The following is a 9,447-nucleotide window of genomic DNA, read 5'->3' on the forward strand; positions in this document are numbered from 1 at the left end:
ATCGTGACATTTCAGAACAGTAAGGATGAAGAAAGATTCAGAGAGAAGAATCAGGTTCTATAGTGAGAATTAGGAACTGAAAATATTGGACTTCTCAACATCGGCCCTCGGAGGTAGCATAGGATGCTAAAGTAACACCATCAAAATTAGAATGAGATGACTCTGCTGCCCAATGGTATCAGAGTTCTCTAGAGCAATAGACTCAATGGGCCCTATTAGGTATAGAAGTGTATAGTTGCACATATTTGTGAAAATATAAAAATGGATTTTTTTCCAAGGAATTGGCTCAGGTGACTGTGGGGGAGCTGGTAAGTCTGAAATCTGTAGGGCAGGCTGGAGATGCAGGCAGTAATTAATGTTGCATTCTTGTGGCAGAATTTCTTCCTCGGGAAACCTGTTTTTACTCTTAAGGCCTTTCTGGTGATTGAATGGGGCTCACCCACATTATTGAGGGCAATCTCTTTAATCTAAAGTCAAAGGATTGTAGATGTTAACCACATCTAGAAAATATTTTCACAGCAACATCTAGATTAACATTTGATTAAGTAACTGAGTACCACAGTGTAGCCTTGTTGACACATAAAACTAACACAGCAGTCAAACCATCAGTTAAGTGTGCCAGTAGAAGAAGACATTTTCAAACAGAGAAGATCAAAAAATGTTTATTCACCATATGTTCTTCCTCAGGAAGCTACTGGATGGTGTGCTTCAACAAACTAAGGGATTAAACCAAGCAAAAGGAGGACATGCCTTTCAGGTTGGCCTGCCTTCAAGGCTCAGAGGTGTGGATTCTTGTGCAAATGATTTATTAAGGAGATTTAGAAGGGAATGGAAGAAACAGGACAAGGAAATAGAGGAAGTCAAGCAAGGTATGATTCCAGGCAGAATTCAGTCTGACCCTGCTGGGGAATGCTGGAGTATAAATTACTTTAGAGTTGTCCCAACCTGAACAAAAGAGGGGGCTTGCTTGTTCCTGTACATGCCCACCAATAGATAAGAGCTGCTTTGGGGGATGTTGGGTGAGGGATGAAAATTCCAAGGCACTTGGTTCTTTGGCTTTAGGCAAAGCACCTCCAGTAGCCCAAGTGTAGTCCTCTTTCGAAAAGATACAGGTGTTGGTTGTTAGAAGCAAAAGCACCCCGAAGCCGAGAAGTGTGTGTGTGTGTGTGTGTGTGTGTGTGTATACAAAAGATAGTGAAATGGTATATGGCATTACAAACTGGGATATAGGAAACAGAATCCAATACAGGAGAGAAATAAAGGAATCCCCAGGTTGATGGTGAAGGAAAATCCCTAAACAAGTCATGCCAACAGTTCAGATTGCTGGAGTGGGTCAGGAGACTGGGAGAGAATTATTTAAGAAGATAAAAATGATAAAATGCCTAATGAACTTGAACATATTGAGAAGATATTTACATATATGAAGAAGAGTTCACAGTGAAGTTAACGATAAGGGTATAGAAAACTTACAAATGAAAGACCAAGACAATCATAAACTCCAGGAAAGACAAAATATATTAGAAAGTAAAGTAACCACATTTTATAAGCCTGATGACTCAGTTGTGATTGGTGTTACATGATCATAATAAAGTAAACGCTGAATGTATTGAATTTAAAACTATATATATAAAAAAATAATATTAACACTATTGGGTAAATGGGGATAGGAAGTAGGTGTGTGTGGTGAGATGGAAGAGAGTGGCAGAAAAATCTCAGTTTCCATATTTGGAAGTAGTGGATAGAGCCTCTAAAAAATCAAGAAGTAGCAACATCAGTATATTACTTATAGATGGAGAGGAAAAAAATTCTAAAACAGTCTTCTAAAAGTTGAAAGTGAGTTCCCTGAGGGGGGCACTTGACGGGATGAGCACTGGGTGTTATTCTGTATGTTGGCATATTGAACACCAATAAAAAATTTATTATTAAAAAAAAAAAGAAAGTGAGTTCCCCTGGGTGGTGGGAAAGGGGATGGGGTGGGGCAGTGTGTGCAACTGTTATTCTCATACAAGTCTTACAAAAATGATTTGACTCTTGAAATTGTGTGCATGTGAAACTTTTATTAAAATAAAAAGAGTAAATTAAAAAAGGAGGAAAGCCCTACAGGCAGAGATGACGGAGATGTGGGAAATTAGGAGGAATGGAAGTCGTCTGATTCAGATACATTTCAGATATATTAGTTTGTGTTTCCCCCAATCCCAAGCAGGGCCCAGGAGATAACAGTGCCAGCAGGGAGCCTTTGATCTTCAGACTTTAGCAAAAAAGAATCTTAGAACTTTAAAGACTTAAATTCATAGAACCATCAACGTTTGGAATCCTATATTCTTAGAATCTCACTTTAATTTATCCTTTAAATCTCAACTCAGGTGTCACTTCCTCCAGGAAGCCTTTACTGACCTTTCCCATACATCCCCTGGTAGGCTTTTCTGCTATCCCAGCACTCCTCAGGCTGCAGTGTCAGGTTGCTTACCTGTCCTCCTCCTCCACTGTTGGTAGAACATGCATTCCTAGTCATTTCCAGGTAAATGCAGCCATTTCCAGTTTGAACAAAGTTGTTCATTCAGCATTCTTGCCCCAACTCCTACCCTGTCCTATCAAGTCCAGGCTGTTGAGATGTCTCAGCTTGATGGAGAGCACCTGGTCTCTGGTCACAGCAGGAGTTCATGCTGGTGGCTGGGGTATGTAACTCTACCCCTCTGGTGTGGTTTTTGGCATCCTGAACTACTGGCACTTGCAGAGATCTCTCTGTCATTGGCCTATGCCTTCTTTGTTCTGATCACAAAGCTCCTCCTTGTCTGCTCTTCCTCCTGGAGCTTCTTAGATGAACTCTGGAGCTCCTGTGGGGCTGAGGAAGACTCAGGGGCATCCCTGCCAGGCCCTTTGCTCAGACATGCCCTCCACCATTTCATTCCGCTGGGTCTGGCCCACACTGGGACTGTGAAACTCTCAAGGACCTCACTTACCCTGTTGGGCCTTAGCTGAGAGTGACATGCATCCTTTCCCCTCCCACAGATCCCTGAACTAATCTGTGTTAGTTTTCTGTTGCTGCACAACAAATATTACCACAAACCTAGAGGCTTAAAACAAGACACAGGCATTATCCCCTGATTTCTGCGGGTCAGGAGTCTGGCTAAGGCTTAGCTGAGTCCTTACAAAAGCTGCAGTTTGAGGCACTGCCAGGGCTGGGTTTTCACTCACCTGAGGCTCAGTCGGGGGGAACATCTGTTCCAAGCTCACAGTGTCGTTGGCAGCACTCAGTTCCTTGTCATATGGTCCTCTGCATAGGGAAGCTCACAGCGTGGCAGTTGGCTTTTCCGTTAGTAAGGGAGAGTCTCCTTACAAGATCGGCACTAAAATTGTATGCTGTGCAGTCACATACGCATAATCACATTCATTCTGTCACCTTTGCCATGTTCTGTTAGTTGGAAGCAAGTCACAGGTCCTGCCCACACTCAAGGGGAGGGGATTCTGCAAAGGCATGAGTGCCAGGAGGTAGAGATTACGGGGAGGGGGGGGAGTGGGGGTGCACCTCAGAGTCTATCCACTGCAAGGCCTAGCGTCCAGAACACCCACCTGGGGGGCTGGGCCCACGCTTCTGCATTAATCTGGGACTCTCCCTCCGTCTTTACCTCCTTTTGGCCGGCGGGGTTTTGGGTAGGGAACTGAATTACTCTTCCTCAGGCATGTCTTCTTAATTCTACTGTTTACAGAACACTGCCTTTTTGTACTCAGAAGCCAAGATTTTGAGATCGTAAGCTATTTTTTTCTGCCAGAAGTTCCAAAATTCTATTTTCAACTGAAAAGCTGGAAACTCACTTTTTTGTTCTTTGCTTTTTATGCCCTTTCTTTCCAATGCAGTAAGCCCAGACTGCCCTAACTGCTGCCTGAAATTTGGGGAAGGTCACGGGCAAAAGAAAATTACTGGGAATAGTATCACGATGCCCTGGAACAATCCACAGGGCTCTGCTAGAACAAATGCAGATATAGCATCAGAGACCTGGGTGCAAATTCTGGTTCTACCACTTACTAACTCTGTAACCTAACTTATTTTCAATGAGCCCTGGTTTCCTCGCCTATAAAACAGGGATAATGATGTCTATTTTTATAATATTGTGAGGATTAATTGGAATAAAATTGGGAAAAGCACCTTTGTGAATTATAATGTACTGTATATGAGAGCATCACCATTATAGTTGCACAAGTGCACCAGAAAGCCCTTTAACATATTGAAGATAGCAGTCCGTGTAGACCTGGCTTCTTTGTAGTTCTGGATCTGGGACCAAAGCCTTTGATATATTATATCTGTAATAGTAGGTGCTGACCACAGGCTTGTTTTGTGTCTCGGGCAAGGGCTGGTTTGACGTGAAATTTTACCAAATCATTGTCATAATAACCAGATGGTAATATTATGTGTGTGGATGCTTCTGGTAAATCACAGAGGTGGAATGATTCTAAAACTGGGAGTGTTTATTCCAAAAGGCTATTTGGACAGAGTTTATTCATGCTTGGCACAATGTTCTTTCCATCACAACAGCATTATAACCCATCGTGTGATTCTATCGTGTATGGTACCAGGCTCTGTGCAGGGGAGAGTTATGTTATGCATAGACTTGCAGAAGTGTTTTCTTCTCTTTTGACTTGCTCAAACAATATTAATTTTAATAAGTATTTATGGAGGCCAGCTGTCATCGGGTGGTATGGATGACAAAAGCATGCTATAAAATTCCTTTAAATTTTTCCTGAAAATCTCATCTTCTGCTGCCTAGTAGCTCATCTTTTCCTAGAAGAAAGAAATTGATACGTCAGATTGCAGACCCAGCCGAAGACCTGTAAAATGAGGGAAGCAACCTGTTACGTGGGTATGAAATTAGGGCCCTCCCGATGGTAGAAGGAACTTCTCAACAAGACTGGTTCATTCGGGCCACAGATGTTTTGAAAAATTTGTCATTCTGCAGTTAGGGTCTTTCCATATCATCTCTCTTTAAAGAAAGCTGAATTGAACATACAGCATCTGAGTAAACTGCATTATTTATCTAACATTCTTAGAGTGACTGTGGGTGTACCATAGGCTTCATATTGAAATGGGAAAAAAGAGGGGAGGTTCAGTGATCCTAAATGGTGGTCTTCTGGGCAGATTGAGAATTCAGAGTGTGGTTGGCAGAGGGAAAGCAGTAGTTTATAGGGGTCAGAGCCACAAGCCCAGCTTGGTCTGCACTGCAGAAAAGAAATATAGGGACAGGGGAATCAGTATCTAGGAAGCTTCTCTGGCCTGGGGGACCCACGTAAGCAGGGTTAAGTATTGCTCCCAGGCTCAGAGTGTTTGCTCCCTGCATTATTTTTCTAGGTGCTCTAGTCTTAACCCTGGAAGGGGTAGGCAAAGGCTAATGAATGTTACTAACAGTTTTGGTTTCTTTTTATGTGCCAAGCCTGGTGTTAGGGACTTCATGGGCAGAACGCGCTTAATCACAATTCGAACTACATAAAGCAAATACAACCATGATGACTCTTATAGTCATAATAGCTTCTTCTCAGATGAGAAGAAATGACACTTTATTTTTTTTTATTTTTTTTAATTTTTATTTATTTATGATAGTCACAGAGAGAGAGAGAGAGGCAGAGACACAGGCAGAGGGAGAAGCAGGCTCCATGCACCGGGAGCCCGACGTGGGATTCGATCCCAGGTCTCCAGGATCACGCCCTGGACCAAAGGCAGGCGCCAAACCGCTGCGCCACCCAGGGATCCCAGAAATGACACTTTAAACATTTCTCTAACATTGAACTCAGTTTCCAAATCCCTATTCCGGCTGCTAAAAAAAAAAAAAAAGAAAAAAAAAAAGTAATCTAGCATAGTTTTAAGTCTTTTCAACCCAATATATTCATTTTTCTTGTCACTTCTGGTTTAAAATGTAAACATTTCAAGGTCTATAGTTCTCCCTGCCCCCATTACTCCTGTGTTTTGTTCAAAGGAGCCTTTAGGACCTGGTGGCATTGCACTGGTGGGCATTGGCCTGTGGTTGCCTCACTGATGAGATATCTCTTGCAGTTGCTTCTCTTTATATTTCTTCCCATCTTGGTTTGTGCTTCGTCTGGGAGTAGGGATAACTTCTTCTGTTGATTTGGCCCTACTCCTGGTCTTGTCACCTCTGATCTGCCCTCCCCAGCCTCAGCTATGGGGCCCCCTTGCCTGTACTATGGTTATTTCCAGGCTGGCTCACAGGCGCTCATTCTCAACAAGCTTCTGCTTTCCCTTCATGCCCATGGAAACTCTTGAGACTTCTACAGCCACAACCACAACTTGTCACTGTCACCTCTGTAAGGCTGCTGGCCAACTTTCAGAGCTCTAGGATGAGCAGGGTACAGCCCTCTCCACTCTCAGAGCCTCTCCACCCAGCCTGGGCCTGTCCCAGGGAATGAGAGGCAGGGAGTTAGGTTCCTAAAGAGTGTCTTCTTTCTTTCCAAACTCTTTTCCTTCTCCTACATCTTGGAGTGCTTTCATTTGCTATGAAGTCCAAGGCCAAATCTCTGCTTCTTCTATCTATTGCATCTCTGTTTGCATGTGCTCTTGTCTTAAACCCAGGAAGTGTCCACTGACCTTAAAAGATAAAGAATGGAGCACATTTGTTCCCAAAGGTTGCTGTGTCAGTGGATGTCCTTCTCTTTAGTTGCAGAACATGGGTAGGAGAGTAGTCCCTGTATACTATATAGCCACATATCAACTAAGGCTTTGAAATATTATTTCACTATATTTATATTATCTCCATTTCACACATGAAAAAATTAAGTCTCAGAGAGGTTGAATATTTGATCAAGCTGGGGCAAAACCCAGAGTTGTCTTAAAGCAGATGCTTCTCATCCCCCACTCCCAAATCACACTACTGCCCACAGGAAGCCCATGCTCCATGCCAGATTCTGGGTGGCAGCAAAGAAGGGCCCCACAGGGTGTGATAGGCCTAGAGTCACTCTGGATTGGTAGCTAGATGGGGCTGTGAGAACCATGTTAATTATATAGGCAATAAATAGGTGTGTTCTGGCAAGCAGATCCCTGCTGCTTCCGCTAAAGCAGGAAGCAGGAAGAGATGGTGAGTTACTTCCCTAAAATGCTGACTGTTTTCTGCATTCAAGAAATTAGAGAAACCAGTGAGAACCCACAAATGGGTTGTGAACCCAGTGAGATGGGTGCAGTGACACAGGAGGAAAAGATAAAGGGGACATCCTCAACTTCTGAGGACTGATTCACCAGCAGGCAGAAAGATGGTATTAGAGACACACAGGAGACATGTGAACTCCTATTTCCTCGAAAGAGACATTAATGGTTGGAAATCTAATAGAGCACTTTCAACTCAAGGTAGTGGGTCTGTATGCTTATTTCTTTTCCTTTCTCAAATCTCACTGAAATGCCAGAAGGGATGAAAAAAGTACAAACCCCCAAGGACAAAGAATACAAGAGAGAACAGATCTCCAGACATTGGTATTTGGAATCCCACACACAAAGTGCCTGGGTAACCACCTGATCCCCTGCGGTAAAGCCCAGAAGCCAACAAGATGCACCTAAACCTTCCAGTCAGCTTTTTAAGGACTTCACTTTTAGACGGACAACCGGAGGTCATCAGATATTTGTAAAAAAATCTCTCATAGTCAAGATAGTGACCCACATGAGGAAAAAGTAACTCTGAAGAAACACAAATGAGAAAGAAGAAAGCTTAAAAAAAACTTCAAACATTCCCTGTAATTAAACATCCTTAGAGAGGTAAGAGGTAATGTTATGTGAGGTATCCTTAGAGAGAGAAGAGGGGATATGACATGGATGTGCCCCTGGGATTTAAAATATGATAAAAATGGGGATACCTGGGTGGCTCAGTCAGGTAAGCATCTGCCTTTGGCTTGGGTCATGATCCCGGGGTCCTGGAATTGAGCCTTGTGTAGGGCTCCTTGCTCTGCGAGGGGCCTGCTTCTCCCTCTCTTCCCTGCTCGTGTTCTCTCTCACTCTCTCTGTCTCTCAAATAAATAAATAAAATCTTTAAAAAGAAAAAAATATGATAAAATGATATATTCAATAAGTGAGTTTGAAGACAACACTGCGGAAGATAATGTGGAAGATAGTCTCTCAGGAATAGAAGAAAAAAAAGAGAAAATAGGAAAGAAAGTGGAACTGGAGAACCAGTTCAAGATGTCAATATTTGATTAAATCGAGCCCCAAAGAGGGAAGAGAGAAACTGGAGGAAAGGAAACTATGAAAGAAATAATATAAGAGAAACTTACCAAAATAATACAAGATAGTTTTCAGGACAGGGACTTCTGGATTTAAAGGCCCAGCAAAATGAAGGAACAGAATTTGACTATAAACTACAACCTCAAGTAATTTCAGAGCACCAGGGGTACAGAGAAAGATTTCAAATCATCTTAGGAGGGACGTCTGAGTGGCTCAGTGGTTGAGCATCTGCCTTTTGCTTAGGGCGTGATCCCACGGTCCCTGGATCGAGTCCCACATCGGGCTCCTGCATGGAGCCTCCTTCTCCCTCTGCCTGTGTCTCTGCCTCTCTGTGTGTGTGTGTCTCTCATGAATAAATAAATAAAATCTTAAAAAAGTCATCTTAGGAGAATAAGCAGGTTTATATAACATATCAGGAATCAGAGTGGCATGGAACTTATCAATACAAACTGTGGAAAAAGGAAGATAGTGCTTTTAGAATTCTAGGACAGATACATTTCAATCTAGAATTCCATTTTCTGCCAAACCATCAATCAAGATTGAAGGTAGAAGGACATTTGCAGACATACAAGTTCTTATGAATGAATTCCTTTGCATGATGTTCAAAGTATTATTGGGTGTGTGTTCCACAGAGTGAGATTGCAAACCAAGAAAGAAGAGAATATCAGGTCAATGCAGGGAGAGGCAACACAGGAGAGAGGCAAAAGGAGTTCCCAAGATGATGAAGAAGAGAAGTTCCTGCAATCAGCTGGTTTGTAGGTCTAGAGAGCACCAGGTGAAATTTGAGCAGGAGGTTGGAAGTCTCTGGTAGGAATGTTTCTAAGAAAACTACTGGAACTGGTATATTATCTGATATGTTCGATGGCATTGAGATGGTTCATATCATCCATAGGAGGAAGTTGACATATAAAGTATAAAATAGAAATATCAAGAAATCAGAACCTGTTAATATTATTTAGAAATAAGCAATCAGGGGCACATGGGTGGTTCAGCGGTTGAGCATCTGCGTTTGGCTCAGGGTGTGATTCTGGAGTCCTGGAATCGAGTCCACAGAGAGCCTGCTTCTCCCTCTGCCTATGTCTCTGCCTCTCTCTGTGTGTTTCTCATGAATAAATAAATAAAATCTTTTTAAAAAAAAGCAATCAGAAGAAATGGTCGTAAGAGCTGAAAATGGTTGTCTCCCAGAAGCCAGAATCAGGGGTGCAGCGAGTAGTCCCAAGGACTGATAAGTCTATAGTTCT

Source organism: Canis lupus, chromosome 23, assembly GCF_011100685.1.
Source record: "Canis lupus familiaris isolate Mischka breed German Shepherd chromosome 23, alternate assembly UU_Cfam_GSD_1.0, whole genome shotgun sequence".
In the NCBI taxonomy this organism is placed as follows: domain Eukaryota; kingdom Metazoa; phylum Chordata; class Mammalia; order Carnivora; family Canidae; genus Canis; species Canis lupus.